This window comes from Octopus bimaculoides, chromosome 25 (genome assembly GCF_046866305.1).
Source record: "Octopus bimaculoides isolate indiv1 chromosome 25, ASM4686630v1, whole genome shotgun sequence".
In the NCBI taxonomy this organism is placed as follows: Eukaryota; Metazoa; Mollusca; class Cephalopoda; order Octopoda; family Octopodidae; genus Octopus; species Octopus bimaculoides.
Window position 1 is genome coordinate 30856786 of NC_142952.1, and position 5000 is coordinate 30861785.

Sequence of the window (5000 nt, forward strand, 5' to 3'; positions counted from 1 at the left end):
GTGTGTATGTGTGTGTCTGTATGCGTATGCGAAGGGGTGTGTGTGTGTGTGTATATGTACGCGTGTGTCTGTATGCGTATGCGAACATGTGTGTGTGTACGTGTGTGTCTGTATGCGTATGCGAACGTGTGTGTGTGTCAGTATACGCATGCGAACGTGTATGTGTGTGTCTGTATGCGTATGCTAACGTGTGTGTGTGTGCGTACATATGTCTGTATGCGCATGCAAACGTGTGTGTACGTGTGTATCTGCATGCGTATGCGAACGTGTGTGTGTGTTTACGTGTGTGTGTCTGTATGCGTATGCGAACGTGTATGTGTGTGTGTGTACGTGTGTGTCTATGCACATGCGAACGTGTGTGTGTGTGTGTGTGTGTGTACGTGTGTGTGTGTGTATGTGTTTAGCCATCAGATAATTATAAAGTCTGTATCCTATTCTATTCTATATATAAATATATGTGTGTGTGTGTGTGTGCTTAAGTCACAATATATTGATTCAAGTAATCTGGTAGTATTCACAAAAATCAAAAAAGCTCCTTAATGTATGGATTCTGCAAAACGTAGAAATGCGACGCATGAGAAAACGTCAAGCAATGGAGAAAGTTACGAAACAATTCGTCGTGAATTTTCTTATTGTTAACATAGAATTTCGTCAAACTATTTCTGTCATTTATGACTTTATATATATTTATACACACACACACACATGTATATATGTGCTCTTTTATCTTTTATATTTCAGTCATTGGACTGTGGCCATTCTGGAGTAAAACGAGTTATAAAGCGGTTATAGTGGACAAACACACACGTTCATACACACATACATACATATGTGTCTGCGTGTGTGTATGTATGCATATATATATATATATATATATATATATATATATATATATATATATATATATATATATATATAAACAAATAGTAAATGAGTATATGCATATATACGTACAGGGATGTGCATACCGACATCCACCTGTATGTATAGGTGCATATCTGGGTACAGGACATTGCAAACAAAACAGAGACGAGAAAACACACACGCCACATAGAGAACATTCTACTTCATCAGCTACCCCCGTTTTAACACCGGCGTTTCGGTGTGTGTGTGTGTGTGTGTATTTATAGATCTCTACCAAAAATTTGATAAAAACATCGTACCTGTTATCAACGTAGCAAAATTCTCATATGAAAGGTTATTAATCATACAATTTTGTGCGCATATCAAATTTAAATAAGAGCTATAACGCGATCCATTGTAAAGACTTTATTAATGACCTATGAACATTTCAATGCAATATCCCGACTCACTCCTGTATGTTATAAAGAATGGAATATTGCATCTCTTCAGGGTCAGATTTGATTAATTCATAGCAGACAGTAAATAACAGACAACATTAACAGTTGTCTTTAAACAGGTTAAAATGACATGAAACATATTGACACTGCATACAATATCGGTTAAGAAAACCGTTTCATAGTAAAGTAAGTAAGTAAGTAGTTTTGTTAAATTAGGATATTAACCTAGGATGTTAAGTAGCGAACGAGTAAGCGACGCTGTAAATTTCAATAACGACCGTTGGACTTTTGAAAGTAAATAAAATTTACTCTAACGTAAGAAATGAGGTCATTTAATTATCAAAACTCGCCAGGGCGGTGCCCCAGTGTGGCTACAGTTTAGAGGTTAAGGTCAGCGAAAGCATGTCTGTCTGTCTATCTATCTATCTATCTATCTATCTATCTATCTATCTATCTATCTATCTATCTATCTGAATCTATTTTTTCTTTCATACTCTTATCTGTTTCAGTCACTTGATTGCGGCCATGCTAGAGCAATTAAATTCGAATACAATGTGTTGCAATTCCAAATGAAATGTTTGGCAATGTTGTCGAATCCATTGTTGGACGTTATCAGCTTTGTTTGGAAAATGAAGGAAGGCAGTTTGAACATTTGCGAACACGCAGGAACGAGAGAGAACATTAAATAATTCTAAATGACAATAAATAATCGTTTCTACAACAATTTAATTTCCTGAATTTAATTTAACTTTTTAGGATTGTATGTATATCAATAAACATCTACCTGAACACAAAATGCATGAGTACTGGGAAGTCAAAGAGTGAGAACATCTTTTGGGGACACCCTGTATATATATATATATATATATATATATATATATATATATATATATATATATATATATATATATATATATATATATATATATATATATATATATATATATATATATATATATATATATATATATATATATATATATATATATATATATATATATATATATATATATATATATATAGGCGCTGGAGTGGCTGTGTGGTAAGTAGCTTGCTTACCAACCACATGGTTCCGGGTTCAGTCCCACTGCATGGCACTTTGGGCAAGTGTCTTCTACTATAGCCACGGGCCGACCAAAGCCTTGTGAGTGGATTTGGTAGACGGAAACTGAAAGAAGCCCGTCGTATATATGTGTATGTCTGTGTTTGTCCCCCTAGCATTGCTTGACAACCGATGCTGGTGTGTTTATGTCCCCGTAACTTAGCGGTTCGGCAAAAAGAGACCGATAGAACAAGTACTAGGCTTACAAAGAATAAGTCTTGGGGTCGATTTTCTCGACTAAAAGGCAGTGCTCCAGCATGGCCGCAGTCAAACGACAGAAACAAGTAAAAGAGTATATATATGTATATATTCATTCACATAGACACACGCACACTGATCTAGAGAACGAAGTTATGACGTCAACATGACGTAATATGCTTCGTGTTATTGACTATTGATCGATTGATCTGTTTCAGATTTCAACATCAAAGAACACAATGAATCTGATGCGATGATAGAAACCACAGTTCCAAGCGCCCCCTTCCCTTCCACCACACGCTGTTCCCGATTTAATAATACTTCCGGTGAATTCTACTTAGATATTATCGTTGTCGTAAGCACACACACATACACACATACACACACACATACACATAACGTATACATATATATGTACGTGTATGTGTATATGTATGCATGTATATATGTGTGTGTGTATATATAATATATACATATATGTATATATATATATATATATATATATATATATATATATATATATATATATATATATATATATATATATACTAGCAGAGACACCCGGCGTCGCTCGAGATTAAAATGGTGTAGTTTATTTATATATATATATATATATATATATATATATATATATATATATATATATTACAGTTATGCTGAAACAGGTGAATCGGGGAAGTGAAGCATTGACGACAAAACATTTGTGGAGTAAATGATGGTCTGATTCGACTAATCGACGTGTAATACATCGGAGGATTGGAGGATTCCAAGTGCTAACCTTTCATGGAAAATTGGGGGTGAAGGTATGTAATTTTCTAACCCACTGAAAAGCTCAGTGGAATACTCTCCTTTGAAGCGGTCAGCGCTACGTCTAACACGACCCGTCGTATGGCTGACAGTTAAATGAATGGAGGTGTAATGGAGATATTCTAGGTAAATGGGTACATTCTAGAAATGGGTCGCAATGGGAGACGGTACGGAGCTGGTAGTGCTTTCAATGTTACCCTACTGCCCGAGCAGCACATGCCATTTGTTTCATTTGGAAATTTGAAAGCTTTGCAGAAACGACAATTTGAGTGTAGCACACCATTTTGTACAGAATTATCATTTTTATAGGAATAGGATGGATCATATCTGAAAGCAGCTCCTGGTGTTGCAAAGAGCGAATTTGCATGTGATCTATTTCTGAGAGCTATTGTATTGGACCTCTGTCTAATCTGGCGTGTTAAACGTTGTTCTAATGATTCAGCATTAAGTATTGCAGCATGCCTTAGCTGATCTTGAGAAAATCTCATCTCCTTTCTCTCTTGAGACTCCATTTGACGTGCTGCAGCATGCATCTGCTGACCCTGAGAAAGTCTCATCTCCTTTCCCTGTTGAGACACATGCCTTCGGTTTTCAGCAATCGTCCTCGCTTTATACGTGTTTCTGGAGGGATTACGTCTTTTCTTTGGTGGCATATTGTTTCAATATTGTAAACAAAAAATTATGAGCTTAGAAAAAATATACATTAATCTCTATTTTTGTAAGCAATTATAAATATATGTTATGTCCGTATTTTTGTATGCTGTGTAAATTTATGGAATATAAGCAAATGAACGAAATAGCACATGTATGGAACTGCTAATTTAACGGTAAATGCCACAATAATTATTACAGAGAGACAAAGAATTTTGTGTCTTACCTTGCAACTTCTGCGATAATTATCATCCGGTAATGGAATTTTGTATTGGCACTGGCCAACTCACACTTCACGCATGTCAGTCGTCCACAAAGTACATAAAACAAGCAACACACAACAATGTCAAAATTTGTTTTTCTATAAACGTTCAATGACGTTAACTGGAGTTTGGGGTTCGAGTAGACGTCATTCCACATTTTAATTTATCATTACCATTCTTTTCATTCGATTTTATTTTTCCTTCACTTTTGTGTTTTTTCTGTCCTTGTGTTGTTCCCTCTGTGTTTCGACCCTGTGTGGTTAATAAAAAAATTAAGTCGTCAGGTATGTAGGTTTGAAAATGCAATTTTAAAGATGTTTATTCACTTGACCGGTTTCACTTTTTTAGAAACAGATTGTTAAAAGTGAAATGTAAAGCTTTGTATAAGCTTTGTTGTGTTAAGTGCTGGTTATCACAAAAGTATTAAAATACATTATATACATTCTTTGATAACAATAAGAAAACGTTAAAAACAGTCTACAGGAAAGTATTTAAGAAAGTATTCAACAAAAAGTATTAGTTCAATAAAAATCATTTTTATTTGTTAGTATATATATATCCACAGAAGGAGATATATTTAAGAATTTACAAAAAATTGGTGAGGGATAACTGACCTGTCTTTTTGGCATTTTCTTTCTATCTTATGCCAAAAAGACACTCGTGCAGTATCTTACAAAT

At 34.8% G+C, this 5000-nt stretch overlaps 1 long non-coding RNA gene across 1 annotated transcript in view; it reads right to left on the minus strand.

Annotated features, from left to right (window-relative positions):
• Positions 1–5000, minus strand: part of LOC149131150 (uncharacterized) — a 559538-nt gene that overhangs the window by 103102 nt on the left and 451436 nt on the right. The window contains exon 8 of the long non-coding RNA XR_016238315.1: positions 4286–4574. This is a non-coding gene — a long non-coding RNA (uncharacterized LOC149131150). The remainder of the gene's footprint in view (positions 1–4285; positions 4575–5000) is intronic.